Here is a 16233-nt window from a genome sequence, read left to right as displayed (position 1 = left end):
CGTTCTAGACCAAAGAGGTGGCTTTGAACTGGAGATGGTACGAAACAACGAAAAGTGGCAACAGAGAACTGGGGCAATAGAACCAGGAAACTGGTGCCAGGATTTGGACAGCAATGAGGTCAGTCACACAAGACCAGGCCAAAACAAAAAGAAGGTTACACTGGGTGGACCAGCCCCAGAAGGAAAAGGGCCAAGGGCCAAGGGCCTTTGGGCAGGAGGCTAACTGGTCACGTGAGGAACCTCTGGGCACTCGTAAACTGACATTGGCTTGCCAAGCCACAGAGTTAGCTAGCTGAGCCCCTGCAGGTACCTCTGGGAGCTAAAGAGGATGTTACTTTCGCCTGAACAGAGCAGAGACCTGGCTGAGGAGCAACAGCGAGAGATAGGCCAGGCTGTAAACATGACTTAGAAGAGGATATGTTGATCAAGGAACTGTATCCCGAGTATTTCCTGATTCCGAATGACAATCTAAACAGGAACATCCTTACCCATTGGGCTGCTAACGGCAAAGTCAGCAGTCTGACACTACCCGCTGCTCCATGGCAGAGCGCTGAGGCGTTCTACTCCCGTAAGGCATTCCAGTCTTAGAAACGCCCCATAGGGCTGCTATGTGTCAGAATGGACTCATTGGCAGCAAGTTTTGTTTTGAACTTCCTTAATAATGTTCCTAATCATATGTGTTGTCCGTGACTTCTTTACAGCCTTTGCAACGGATGACCAAGCGCCGGAAGAAACGGAGAGTATCCTGGACACTCGTCAAATGGTAAAAATGTTGGAGACAGGAGGCCTGCCTGCCTCCAGGTGAAGGGAATTAACCTTGGTTTGTGCTGCTGATGGTGAGCCTCCTGACCTCCTGAAGTCAGTGACCGGATGTCTTTATCCCAGTCAAATAGTCAGTCTATAGAAAGACAGAAACTCAATCTAAGAAAAGATTAAACTGAAGAATTCAAAGATTCTTGACTACAAAAAGTTTAAATTAATTAAGTAATTAGTTGTTTAATCCATTTGACATTCTTTGAGAAAACCATAGGCCCAAATCTTGGGGAAATGAAGATGCCAATGAATCCTTTCTTGCTTCTGAAAAGTTGATTTTATAAATATTTGTTCAAAAACTCAGTCATGGAAAATGCTGGGCTTGAAACAGCTAAACTATACTAAGGGGCCTCAAAGAGTTAGTGAAAGATTTTCCATCTTTTCATTGGACTGTGTCACCATCTTTTTGAAGGCCCTTCCTACAAAGTAGATGTATTGTTTCCTCTAGTGCAGTTTGCATCTTGGTGATTGCAAACAAATAATTAAGTGCCAGTAAGTGATAATGAGAGCATGTGTGAACTGCCAAGAGGAGCAGACGTGTTTAGCAGAGTCTCGGAAAAAATAAAAGATGTGCCAATTTGTGGTAAGAAAATATACCACAATGTACACTTTACCAAAATCTGTGGCAAGGGATATTGCATTGGTAATCAATATTTATCGAATAATTGGTTAAATAAATTATGAAGAAAATCAGAAGTAATATAAGGTTCAATTAAGGTTAGAAACAGCTAGAAAGAGATGGGCAACCTATAGAGAGTTGAGTACAAATCTTGGCTACGCTGACCAAGAATCCAAGAGTTCTGGTTTAAAACAGCCTGTCTGTTGTCCTCCCTGAGTCTCAGAGAGAAGAGTGGGATGAACCTGAAGGGGCACAGGTAGACACACCTGTGAGTCCTACGTGGCAGGACCAGGGGAGAATATTTAGGGAGGACACAGTACTAGGCCCACTGGTAGTTTCGAAGTGACCAAAACAAAAAAACCCACAAATCCTCTTCCATTATTATTTGTCTTATAACATTTTAAACATTATTTTATTTTATACCAACAGTAGACTTTTTGAGAGTCTGAACATGTAGCTTCGGTACTGCTGAAGTGATCCTTTGTTTCTCCCCGTATTTCCAATGGAGGAAATAGACTCAGGACAACATGTGTCACACCATCAGTGATCTTCACCCAGAAGCACCCAAGATTCTTCCCAGAATTCTTCATAATTTCTTATTAGTTTATTGTTTAATTACATTAGCAAGTAAATTACTGTCAATTATACAGCTTCTGACAAAAGTAATCAAATAAACAGACACTATCTTTACATGAACGCTTCTCTACAGTAGAAAATTTTTATTCTTCCATGACTGACTCCTGCGATATTTTCAAAATTAAAAAACCACACTACACAGTGTTGCTGTAATACATTAGATGTCCCTCACTGTTTCCTCACACATGCATTTAATTGTTAATAGTTACAATAAAGATACTCTATGAATTTAGATATTACATAAATTAAACATTTTTGCTTGAGTTTGGATAAACATTGGGCAAATAAGAAATCCTAAATATGATTTTTTTTTTAATTAGAGATTTTGATCTTCTCAGGGTAAAGATGAATAAACATAGAGCATTTGTTCCATAGTTACAAAAACATCAGTATTATTTAAAAGTCTGATTTTATTTTTCTAACTTTCAAAAACATTGACAATTTTATGAATTAGGAGCATGACTTAACATGAATACTAGCCTTGCTAAACTCAGGTGTGTGTGCTTTTTACTTAAATTTTAAGTCAAGTCGCCAATTAGAATTCAACTTCATACTGTTCTTCCTACTTGATAGCTATAATGACAAACTTTAAAATGGATTTTAAGTCTGTCAGATAAATCAATGGCTACTCATTTGCACCATGATGCTCAAGTTTATGTCAGCTTAGATAAGTGAACGTAACTGGTTGCTTTGTCAATCATGAGTCTAGACACTGTTTTGAAGTAGCTGTGTGTGATTCTAATAGCTTGCCTGACATAAAACAAATTACCTCCCATATGGTGGATGAACCTCAGCCAAAGAGATCAAGGCCTTAAGTGCAAAAGGGGTGGGGGGGGGGATGGAGTTCCTTAGGATGTGTTGTGTTATGCTGCAGACTAGCAATAGACACTTTTTCCAAAATGAAACCTTCGCAAGCTTCTTTTCTCTTCTAATCCTTTTGAGACCAAGACTTAGGACTCTCCAGCCCATCACCTGACCTAGGACTGGCCAGCATCCTTCAACCATCTGAAGTATATTAGAGTATTTCCCTCTTTAGAGAAGCAATCAGCAACACAGCCCACCTCCCAAAATGGTTCTTCTCAGCTACTCGGATTGTTGGCCTGCTCATGAGGTTAGTTGGGTGCTGATTCAGAATACCGCATTGCATAAACCAATCAGCTTGAGATGCTAAGATAAGGGACTCCACTATGTTTTCCAGCTATGAAATCACACTATTAATCGACCACCCTAGTCTTAAATAGGAGAAGAACTCAGACACACAAATTGCAGGAAAAGACAAAAAAAAGGTAACACATATTTGAAAGTTTATTAGGTACAAAGGACTCCCAGGGAAGCTGTATACAGACCCATGGTGCCTAGTTGTTTATTAATTGAGCTGCCAGTCATATGGTCAGTGGTTTGAACCACCAGTCACTTTGCAGTCTTGAAAAGATTTCAAGGTTTGGAAACCCAAAGGGGCAGTTCTCTGTTCTGTGGGGTCATTATGAATTAGAAGCAATTGATGGCAGCCAGCTTGTCTTGTTGGTGTGGGAGGCTGTGTGATATATTCAGAGGCTGCCAGTTGGATAAGGCGAAGCCAGACACAACATGAGTGGAGGAGAAGACACATGAGAAGGCACCGAGATGGGAGGGATGAGGGCATTCAGAGTCAAAATGTAAGATTCATAGCAATTTTAGCCAGTATTTTGAAGATCTAAATTTTTCTCCTTCGGATTATTCAGTAAACATTTCAGAACACATTTTAATATATAGAAGTCAATGGATAATGTTTCAGAGGTGAGGTTGATGGCAAACTTCTTCTTTTTAAAATCATTTTATTGGGGCTCCTACAATTCTTATCACAATCCATACATACGTCCATTGTGTCAAGAACACATGTACATTTGTTGCCATCATCATTCTCAAAACATTTGCCTTCTACTTGAGGCCTTAGTATCAGCTGCTCATTATCCCCCCTCTTTTCCCCTCCCCCCCCATGAACCCTTCAATATTGATAAATTATTATTATTTTGTCACATGCTACACTGTCCATAATCTCTCCCCACCCTCTTCTCTGTTGTCCATCCCTCAGGGAGGAGGCTATATGTAGATTCTTATCACCAGTTCCTCCTTTCTACCCCACATTCCCTCCACCCTCTCACCACTCACTGGTCCTGAAGGAATCATCTGTCCTGGATCCCTGTGTTTCCAATAGCTTCTGTACCAATGTACATCCTCTGGTCTAGCCAGATTTGTAAGGCAGAATTGGGATCATGATAGTGGGGGGTAGAGGGTAGGGAACATTTAAGAACTAGAGGAAAGTTATATGTTGCATTGTTGCTACCCTGCCTGCACCCTGACTGGATTATCTCCTCCCCACAACCCTTCAGTAAGGGAGTGTCCAGTTGGCTACCAATGGGCTTTGAGTCTCCACTCTGCACTCACCCACATTTACAATGATATGATTTTTTGTTCCTTGATGTTTGATACCTGATCCCTTCATAAGCTCGTGGTCACACAGACTGGTGTGTTTCTTCCATGTGGGCTTTTTTGCTTCTGAACTAGATGGCCACTTGTTTATCTTCCAACATTGAAGACCCCAGACACTATATCTTTTGATACCCGGGCACCATCAGCTTTCTTCAACACATTTGCTTATGCAGACGTTTGTCTTCAGTGATAGTATCAGGAATGTGGGAACCCACTGATATGATTTTTAGTTCTTTAAGGTCTGATAACTGGTCCCTTCTACACCTCATGGTCAGTCAGACTGGTGTGCTTCTTCCATATAAGCTTTGATGCTTCTCAGCTAGATGGGCGCTTGTACATCTTCAAGCCTTTAAGACTCCAGGTGCTATATCTTTTGTTAGCCAGGCACCATCAGCTTCCTTCACCACATTTGATTATGCACACATTTTTCTTCAGCAATTGTGTTGAGAAAGCGTGCATCCTGGAATGCCAATTTAATAGAACAAAGTGTTCTTGCACAGAGTAAGTGCTTGAGTAGAGGCCCCATGTCCATCTGCTGCCTTAGTACTTAACCTACAAATATATGCACATAAATCTGTTTCCCTACCCTTCTATAAATATATTTACATATGTACATTCCAGTCTTTAGACCTCTATAAATACCCTTTGTCACCTAGTTCTTTCCTCTATTTCCTTTTACTTTTCTCTTGTCCCATTATCACGCTCAGCCTTCACTTGAGTTTCAGTAATTTCTCTCAGTTACCTTGCCCTTGCTGAATCCCTACCAGGCCTCTCACACCCACCTTGTCACTGATTTTGGATCACTTATTGCTCTCCTGTCCCTGGGTTGGTCAGCACCACCTCCTTCCCCCCACGTCCCCCTCTTCTTTGTCCCCCCGGAACCATTGGTCCCATTGTTTTCTCCTCCAGACTATTCATCCAGTCTATCTTATCTCGATAGATCAGTAGAGATAATAATATGCACCAAAAACCAAGCCATAGCAAGATAGGCAATGAGTGAGAACACAGCAATAACAACAAAAAACGAAACCAATTACCCATAGAAGAATAAATTAATTGAAAGAGCTGAACAGGGGGAAAGTGTAAGGAAATAGAGGAAAGGAGTAGGAGGCAAAGGGCATACAGAGAAACCAAAATTACAGAATGCACATATGTAAATATATTTATGATTATGGGGCAAATAGACCCATGTGCTTATATTTATAGGTTCAGTAGTAGGGTAACAGGTAGACATTGGGCCTCCTCATGCACACTTCCTCAATACAATAGCACCTTGCCCAGCTAAATGGTTATTCCATGATACCCACCTTCCCGACATGATCATGGAAAGCGATGTCACTGGTATTTCGAATACTATCAGGGTCGAATACCATCTGCTATGAATGGATTTCAGCAGTTTCCAGACTAAGAACAGACTACAAAGAAGGAATGGGCGATCCACTTGAGAGCAATAAGACACTGAAAACTATATATATAGGACAAAACATTGTGAGTTCTGGAAACCTAAAGAAAACAAAACAAAACATTGTCAGAGATAGTGCCAGAAAATTAGCCTCTCGGGTTGGAAGGCACACAAAGTATGACTGGGAAGAGCTGCTTGCTCAGAGTACGGGTTGACCACAATGGCACTGATAGAGTAAAGCGGAAACTTAGCTGAGAGTAAAGAGTACCAGAAAGATATTTACCTTCTTTTCACTGACTATACAAAGACATTTAAGGGTGTAGATCATAATGAACTATGTAGCATCGATTTGAGAAGAATGTAATTCCAGAATACTTCATTGAGTTGATGCAGGACCAGTACATGGATCAAGAAACGGTTGTATGAACAGAACTAGGAAGTATCATAGGATTTAAAATTAGGAAAGGTGTGATTCAAGATCATATCCTTTTGTCATACTTACTCAATCTTTATGCTGAACAAATAGTTCAAGAAGTTGGAATTATGTGAAGAAGAGTGCAGCATTAGGACTGGAGGAAGGCTCAATAACAGTCTATGTGCAGGTGACACACCTTACTTGCTGAAATCGAAGAGGACCTGGAATCCTTCTGATGAAGATCAAGGATTGCAATCTTCAGTATGGAGTACAACTCAATGCATAGAAAGCCAAAATCCTCACAACTGGACCACTAGGTAACATCATGATAAGTGGACAACAGGTTGACGCTATCAAGGTTTTGTTTAGTTGGATCCACAATCAATGCTTATGGAAGCAGCAGACAAAAGACTTATTATATTAGGTAAAATCTTCTGCACAAAACCTCTTTAAAGTATTGAAAAGCAAGGATGTTACTTTGAGGAGTAAGGCATGCCAGGCCCAAGCCACAGTGTTCTCAACTGCTTCATATGCATGTAAAAGTTGTACACTGCATAAGGAAGAGTGAACAAAGTTGATGCATTTCAACTTTAATGTTGTCTAAAAGTGTTGAAAGTGCCATGGACTTCCAAAAGGAGAGACAGATCTATCTCAGGAGAAGTTCAGCCAGAATGCTCCTTAGAGGCAAAGATGATGAGGCTTTTATGCACATGCTTTGGACATGTGATCCGGAGAGACCAGTCCTTGAAGAAGGACATCTTGCTTGGCAAAGTGGAGGGCAGCGAAAAAGAAGTGCGCTCCCTGAGCTGCATTGAAAGACACAGGCTGCACCAATGCTCTCAAGCAGAGGACGCATGCGGGTGGCAAGGGCTGGACACTGCTTTGTTCTGTTGTACAGAGTCTATCTATGGTTGGGAACTGACTCGGTGGCACCTAACTACAACATTTTTAGCTGTTTTAAAGCAGAAAACATAAGACTGCTGACCTTGAAGGTTTGGGGCTACAATACACTCACGTTAAATTTAGCAACATTATGCTGTAAAGTCAGAAAGATTTCTCATCAGGTAGGGGGAAAATTCTTTAACTAATGCTTCAAATCAACTATTGGTATATTACTGAAATTTAAAACTTTTATTTTGTTAATCTATTTACTTTAAAACAATATTATAGTTTCCATTTATTTCCAATTTATAGTTTCTTCACTTTACATTGCTTGCTTGGAAATTGACAGCTACCAAGTATAGTAGGATAATTAGAATTAAGTGAGGGAAAGTACAAAAGTAGTGCCACAAAATCATATAAATCTTTTTTTAAACAAAAATATCAATTCGTGAAGTTACAGCTTCTCCACATATCTTCCATCTAGGTCTACACTTTTCTGAAGGCAATGTTTATATCTCTCTAGCACTTTTCCAAACACTTCGACTATTTTCCACTTATGCTACCTTGATATCTCCAGGGACTTAAATCATGCTTTTTTTCCATTGCTTTTTTTTAAAATTTGAGGTTAAAAAAGAAAAAGAAATCTAAAGGGCAATATTAGAACTATCCACTGGATGGGATAAAATTTCTCAATGAAATTTCTTAGGAACATTGCTGCTCCCCCAGAAAGATGAGCTAGTATATTGTAATGATGTGGGGGTGGGGGGTTACTTGGTGCAGCTTTCTTGGATTTTTGTTTAACAGTGCAGTTTTTAACTTTCTTAAATTTATTCCTAATAAGTTCCCTTGATTGACCTGTGACCTTCAAGAAAATGTATCAATATCAACCCTTGGGAATCTTCAGAACCAATTTCCATAACCTGCTGAACTGATGTCTGTCCCTTGAATTTACAGGGTTCAGTAGATCCCTTCAGTAGCCACTCTTTTGAATAAGCATTTTTTCAGGCCATCGCAACTGAGACTATGATCATTGTATTATTGAGAGACCTGGCCAACAGTCATCCACTGAGCACACAGACATGTTTACACACATTTTATCCAGAATTACTCTTTGTGTATATAAGCTGGTAGTAGCAATACTTTCTGACCCTTACATATTTGCTAATGTAAGTGATTGATAATGTAAGTGATAAGCATTAATTGATAATTATTTTTAGTTATCTGTATTTGATTTGTTTTATATTATATATGTGTGTATACAACATATACTTCTACATATTTATGTTTTGCATGTGACTAGTAATATATGCCAACTCATTCACTTTTACCCAGGCCATTGAGTCAATTCTCACAGAATTGTTTCACAGGATTTCTGACACTGTAAATCTTTATGGAAGTAGATAGTCTAATCTTTTTCTTGAAGAGCAAGTAATGGGATTCAACCATCAACCTTGTTTTACAGAATCACAATTAATGTTTAATGATTGTATAAACAAGTTGTGTGTGTGTGTATTTGGAAAACTTCATGGAAAAATTCAATTATCTTCTTCACACATTCTTTGAAGCCTCCTCAAATAAATGTTCCTTTGTCTTTGAATACTACATATTTCATTTCAATTTATTTGATGAGTGTAGGTATTCTGTTTTTATTTGCTACTAGATGTCATTGAGTTAGTTGTGACTCAGTAACTCTTTGTACAGCAGAACAAAACACTGCCTGGTTCTGTCCCAGCCTCAGAATTTGCTGCATTTGAGCCCATTGTTGCCTGTCAATCAATCCCCTGGATGGTACTCCTCTTTTTCTCTGACCTTCTACTGTGCAACACATAAAATCTTTCTCCAAGGAATGTTTGTTCTTGATAATATGTCCAAAATATTTGAGACAAAGTCACATCATCCTCTCCTCTAAGCAGAATTCTGACTGTACTTCTTCTGAAACAGATTAGTTTGTTCTATTTCCAGCCCACAGTACTTTCAGTATTCTTCACCAAGAACATAGTTCACATGCATCAATTATCTGCGGTTTCTCTTCTTTATTGTTTAGCTTTTACCTACAAATGAAGTGAATGAAAATAGCCTGGGGTGGGCCTCCATCACCTTTGTCCTCAAAGTGACATCCTTGCTCTTCAATACCTTACAGATCTCTCGTGCAGCATATTGGCACAATGCAACATACTGTTTGATTTCTTGACTCTTACCTCTATCAGCAGTTGTTGTGGAACAAGTAAAATGAAATCCTTGACAACACCAATCCTTTTCCCAATTAATCATGATCTTGTCGACTGGTCCAGTTGTGAGGAATTTGGTTTTCTTTACATTGAGTTGTAATCCATCCTGAAGGAATGCAGTAGATGCTTGCTAACTACAGTCAGTAGTATACTTGGAGATATATCATGAAATGTTCTTTTGGCAGTGAATGAGATACCGTTCCCTCCATGGTAATCTATATGATTGTCTGACTAAAATAGCCAATCCTAGTCCAATTTAGCTCATTAATGTCTAGGATATCAATCATTTTGAATTATATTTCATTTTTGATGATTTTCAGTTTCCTAGAGTTGTACATCCCACATTTTGATTATGAATGGTGTTCGCAGCTGTTTCTTCTCATTTGGAGTAGTGACCCATCAGCGAATGAAGATCCTGAGACTTGACTCTGTACTTCATTTTGGTCAACTATACTGGAGAAGGCAGCGCTTCCTCGGCCATAATTTGAGGGCTTCTACTCTGAGAAAGGTGTGCCTTCTAATCTGACAACCCTCTGCTGTTGCTATTCTTAAGGATTTCAGTGGCTAATCCCTCATAATGGGATAAACCCATTCTTTCTTGGTAATCTATCTTAGTCTGGAAGTTCTTAACAAACCTGTTTATCCTGGGTGACCCTCCTGGTGTTTGAAATATTTGTGGCCTAGCTTCCAGCATCACTGCAACCCACAATCCACCACTATATGACAAACTGACAGACAAATGGAGAAAGAGGAGATATAGAATTATGGAATTCTCTTTTGGTAAATATAGATGTATTTAGACACTGTGGTCCCATTTTTCCTGCATAGCAATCAGTTTGACAGTACACTCTGGACAAAGGAGTTTGAAGATCTCACCTTTTTCTGTCTCGCTCGCTTCCATCTTGTTGATTAAGACTCAACGTGCTCCCCAACCAGCACTGGGTCCTGAGACAGTAACTGATTACAGGAGGAGAAAGCCTTGTCCTTGCTCCATCCAGGGCTGATGATTTTGAACAACCTGACCTTTGGGATCACAACCCAGTGTGTAACCAGTACACCCACAAGGCTCCACTATCTTTCTCTATAGGTGCTTTTAATTAACATACTGGTTTTCTACCTGTTACCTCCTCATCTGATGTGGTGGAACTGGATTTATTCCGTATATACAAATTTTGAAGATTGAAACTCCCACAACGTGATTTTACTCATGAGGAATCTGTACACAGATCAAGTAGTCATTCAAGCAGAACAAGGGATAGAGAACAGTTTAAAAATAAGATGTTTGCATAAGGTTATACTCTGACAATAATAATAAATCTACAGATTTATGTGAACACATGTAGAGCAATAATCGAGAGCTGAATGATGTCATGGAAAGCATGACATCAGGATGGAGAAACCCTAACAACCTTGCTACCAACTTATGTAGACATTCCAACATTGCTAGCTGAAAAATGAAGCAAACTTGATCATGTCTTCTAGCACCGATGACAACTCAGCAAAAGAAAACAACGATCTCACAATTGGAACAGTAAACCACAATGTGACGCAGAGTGAAAAGATCAAAGGTATCAAATTTCATAGTACTTGGATCCACGATCAATCGGAATCAAAGTCAAGAAATAAGGAAGACAAATTGAACTGTAAGGCTTTGCCCGTTCCCTTTCCAGCTAGCTCCATGCAATCGGCATATCCCAGGACTACTGGCACAAGTGCCACGAGACTGGGGGTCGGGGCAAACCATCCAGCTCACACATGGCAGAAGTATAAACTGGAACCCTGGGCGTCCGCACTAAGACTGGCTCACGTCACAAGCACACATCTGGTGTGAGAGGAGGCAACAAGGATTAAATGGCCCCAAGGCTGACTGTGGGAGAACTTCTGGGATTCTGAGTGCTTTACTCCCAAAACAAGAATCATTGCATGTTGTCTACCATGTATATAATAATGAGCTAAAATTTCCCTCCAAATACTGTAGCTTCATTTTCAAGTTCTTGATATATCATATTTTCATCCATTGTTGATTACTTCTTATTCTTTAATTTCCACTCCACTTCTTTTGAAATGGGATTTTCATTTCTACTCATAACATTTTACTTTATTTATTGGTTTCCCTCTTGATCTGATTTTTAGTTGTATTACACTGCAATCAGAGACTGGGCATCATTCCGATTATAATATTTGCATTGTATTCCAAAACATCAATTACTCAATTGTGAATGACTGTTATTTTCTGTTTTAGGTGTTTGTTTGTTTAATTTGTTAATATGGTTATTTGCTATGATTTTGGATTAGGAGGCTTTGAATTTTGACAATCTTAGATGTGAGTACAATCAAGTATGATCCAAAACATACTGATTATATAGCACTTTTTACCTCAAATAACTAGAATTATAGGTAATATAATATGATTTCTAATATATAAAATAATCTATGAGCTTTTTTTAAAAAACAGGCACTAGACTTAATGGTTTATGGATCACAAAAGCTTGATTTTGTTTTTACTTCAAGAAAATCTACAAAAGTCATTCTAGTACCATTATGTGAATTTGTTCCTCACTTCCACTTATTTCCTTAAATTAAATATTGAGATTCTTAATAAAAACAAATTTTTAATAAGAGATTGTAGTAAAATTTAGAATGCATTTATATTGTCAATGTTTGAAACCAATAAGTATATATAAATGAATTCAGTTTAATCGTGGTTCTTATGAGAAATATGTAATATAAAAATGGAGAATTTAGAATTTTACTTAAAGGAATAGACATGAACTCTCTACAGTCTTTAGAGCTATATATTTCTTTGTTATAAAATAAGGTTAAATTCACCTTCACCAAAGCAGGCACACCAAAACATGGTAAAGTACATGGATTAAGATATCACTAATAATAAATGATTTTGAAGTATGAAGCTAATGAGTTTTAATAATTTATGTTTGCTGCCTAAGATAAAATAATATGATTTCATTAAATCATAATAGTTACCAACTCACTGCCGTCAGTTCAATCCTGACTCAGAGGACAAAGCAGAACTACGCAAGGGGGTTTCGGAGACAGTGCGCTTTCCTATAGACAGGTTGGTGGTTTCAAGTCTTCAATCTTTAGGTGAGCAGTCCAAAAACGTAACCGCCTGCACTCCCAGAGTTCCCTCAATAATCATGAGAAAAATATACATTTCCAGACATCTTTATATCATTTCAAGCTTAGGTCTTTCTTATAAAAGAAATTTTCTTAGGTTGTACCTTCAAGAGAATACCTGAGCACTTTTACCACAATTTGCAAGTTCCAAATTTTACCATAATTACCACAAGTTTTCTCTGAAATCCAGGCTACAAAATCTACTCCTCGAGTCTATCATGTTGTTACTTTTATTTCATTAGTAAATAATATGTGAGATTTTTTAACACATTTCCTTTTGCACAATCGAGTTTTCTGAAGACTCTCTGCACATTTGCTGAACTTCGCAATGGCCTGACTATCCCTTTTCATCAATGCTTTGCAAGGAGCAAGCAGAGCCTCTGCCATCAGGTCGATACCAACTCCTGGAAATCCTATCAAAAAAATAGTGCTCTTCTTTGGGGTTCATAAGGCGTCTGTGTTAGCCTGGGTAGACTAGAGGAAAAAAATCCATGGAGACTCATATGTGTATAAGAGAGAGTTTTATATAAAGGGTAATAGTACATTAAGAAAGCATCCCAACCCTGTCCAGTCCAAGCCCATAATTCCGATATTAGCCAATATGTCCATATCAATCTATAGGTCATCTTCAGACTCAGGAAACATGCTACTGGATGCAAAGTCTTGTGGGTCCAGGGACTTTGTAGGCATCTCAGCACTGGCAGGGGCCTCCACGTGGCTTCTCCAGCTTCCAGGGATGCATCTGGGTAGGTCCATGTGGCTTCTTCTCAGGGATGTCTCCCAGGAAGTGAGCAGAGAGAGAGAAGTGTCTCCCACACCCAAAAGGAAAGTACAGGAGTTCCCAGAATTCTCAGGGGAAGACCATGCCCAGACAGAGGTCTCATTGGCTATGACCCGATTTACAGACTAGACTCCACCCCTTCACTCTTAACCCTCAAATTACCAAATGATTATATAACTACGAAGCATTTTTCTCCCAAAGAGCATCTAGTGCAGTGGTTCTCTACCTTCCTAATGTCGCAGCCCTTTAATACAGTTCCTCATGTTGTGGTGACCCCAACCATAAAGTTATTTTCATTGCTACTTCATAACTGTAATTTTTCTACTGTTATGAATTGCAACACCCCTGTGAAAGGGTCATTCTACCCCCAAAGGGGTCACGACCCACAGGTTAAGAACTACTGATCTAGTGAGTTCAAAGTAATGACTTTGCAGTTAGCAACCCAATGTGTAATGTACTACATCAGTAGCATTCCTATCACTAGTTCCCACATGACACTTTTTCAATTATATTTTCCCATGTAGTTCTCAACTTCAAGTGGAACTCTACTTGTGTAGATTGTATTTTCTTTACTCCTAGCCACCAGAAAATGATCTGAAGCAACATTAATTCCCACACCTTATTTGATGTTAACAAAGGTGGTTATCTTCCTTGACACCATAAATTATCCTTACTGATTTATTTGTCTTGAGCAAGAAGCAATTTGTGTCCTCTTGTGATAGGCCATGAACTACTCTGCTTATATAGATCTCAAGTACTGTTGATTGTTATATTTAACTCCCATTGTTCTTCCTTTTACAATTTCTACAGAGGGAAATTAGTGTCTTATTATATGAATAATCAATCCATTGAATGCCTATACTCATATTACCATGTTCAAAGGGCATTGCTGAGAAAACAGCCTCTCAACATCTTTTTGTGTGTGTGTGTGTGACCAGATTAGAATGTATGTAATATAGTAAGGAATTTACAAACATTTTCTAATGTCCACCAGGTCGCAACCATCTGCGGCTGCTGCCTCACTGGGTTCCAGTGGGCCCACCTGGGGCTAATGACGGTGACACCTCACTAGCTCGCCTGTAGAGATGACGTCTGCTTGTGCTACTGTGATCACTGTTTGAAGTCCTTTGTTTGTACTCATGTTGATGCTCCCGGCCTGGCTATGGCCAGCGGCATCTCTGGGAGGACAGGCCAGCAAGGAGTATCTGTAGCTAGAGGTCCAGTTCAGGGATCGTGAGGAACCAGTGAGCTTCAAGTCTGTCTATAAGCTACTCCGGGCAGTTCTGTCTGTAGCTGGGCTGATATTCCAATGCTGGGGCCTCGAGTCCCCACTCTGGTGACGAAGATGGCCCAGGCAGGCTCCAGGGCACAATTAGTCACAGTCCTCGAGGTCCCTACTGCTTGGGTAGTCCTCCTGTGTCCCCAGGCTGCAGCAGGGCTGCAGGTCCAGGAGCCACAAAACGCCTGCCTGGTGCTGGACGCCCCTAGGGCTCTGGTCTGCATCCAAGTATTCAGAAGGGAATGCTGTTTGAAGGGACTCTTCTTCATCTGGGAGGTAGCACCTATGATGCAGTTGTTGACCATGGTGAACCCCTGTGTAAATGTTTTACACTCTAGCGTCTATGTGACAGTTTACGTGCGCCCTGGAGTTACTTTTATCAGGGTCATTAAAACCTGGAACCTTTGTTCAGTCTGTGTTTCTGGGGTGGCCAGTGGTTGGCTCCTGGGAACTGGCTGTAGTGTGTAGGCACTCAAATGCTGTAGTCCCTGGGCTGGGTCACAGTGTGTCCCCACGTCGTCCCGGGTCACCACGCAGCTGCGTTGGGAGACTGTACATGGGGGTCCCAGTGGGAGGGAGATGAGTGGGCAGGTCCCTTATAGTCCCTGCAGCCTGGGTGCTGTCGGGCCGGGCAAGCAGCTCTCGAAGCCGTTTCACCTCTTGAGCCAGCTCCTGGTGTGCCTGGCTGCAACTCTCCAGAGTGTCAAACACCAGGCCCTGTGAGCCCCCTTCCTGCAGAGTGGGGCCACGGCTCTGTGGAGCCCTCAAGTAGTCAGCCTCCTCAAAAAGCCTCCGCAGCTGCTTGGCGTGGCCCTGGGGGGTGATAAGCTCATCAGCCAGCTCTTGCTCCACCTGGTCCCACCTCTGCTGCAGGCCCTCGGGTAGCACCGGGTACACTAGCATGGCGTGGGGGTGGCAGACGAGCGGCGTCTCAAATGTCAGTGAGTACACACACGTACTGGGGCTCCTACACCTGGGCCAGCCGGTGGTTTTTCCCCCGCATGTGAGCTCCACCTTGGTCTGCCGGCTCTTGGGGCCGCAGGAGTCACCATCCCGCATCCACATACCCACGAAGGTGTAGTTGGCAATTTCCCACTCATGCCAGATGCCCAGGATCCCGCTGTAGGCGTCCCAGCGGAAGGTCTGCTCATGCTGGGTAACATTGTGGAAGGGGCAGAACTCATACGTGTACGTGGACTCTACGAGGCTGAAGCACTTGCCGGAGAGTCTGAGCAGGTGGTTGGGCCCAGACACAGGCGAGGGGTCCCACTTGGGCAGGAGGCGACTGGTCTGGGGCAGGAATGGGTTGTTAAGCAGCGCGCAGCGAGCCAGAAGAGCAGCAGGAAGCGTACCATCCTCGCAGCCATCGCTCCGCCTGCCCTCAACATCTTTTAATGAAGCATCAATTGGCCTCCGCTGCAGAAACGCTGAAGATTTAGAACAATCATAAGTACTGATTTTATGTAGATGAGAATTTCCAGTCCTGTATGGAGTTACACTCTTGTAAACTCACAGAGGCAGTTTTACACTGTCTTACAGGGGCCCTATGAGTCAGCATTGACTTGATGGCA

At 40.9% G+C, this 16233-nt stretch overlaps 1 pseudogene; it reads right to left on the bottom strand.

The window, feature by feature from the left end:
- Positions 1 to 15114: 15114 nt before the first annotated feature.
- LOC142452817 (N-acetylglucosamine-1-phosphotransferase subunit gamma pseudogene) lies at positions 15115 to 16029 on the bottom strand (annotated as a pseudogene).
- Positions 16030 to 16233: the final 204 nt, after the last annotated feature.

Source organism: Tenrec ecaudatus, chromosome 7, assembly GCF_050624435.1.
Source record: "Tenrec ecaudatus isolate mTenEca1 chromosome 7, mTenEca1.hap1, whole genome shotgun sequence".
NCBI lineage: Eukaryota > Metazoa > Chordata > Mammalia > Afrosoricida > Tenrecidae > Tenrec > Tenrec ecaudatus.
This window is presented reverse-complemented; position numbering and strand designations above follow the sequence as displayed.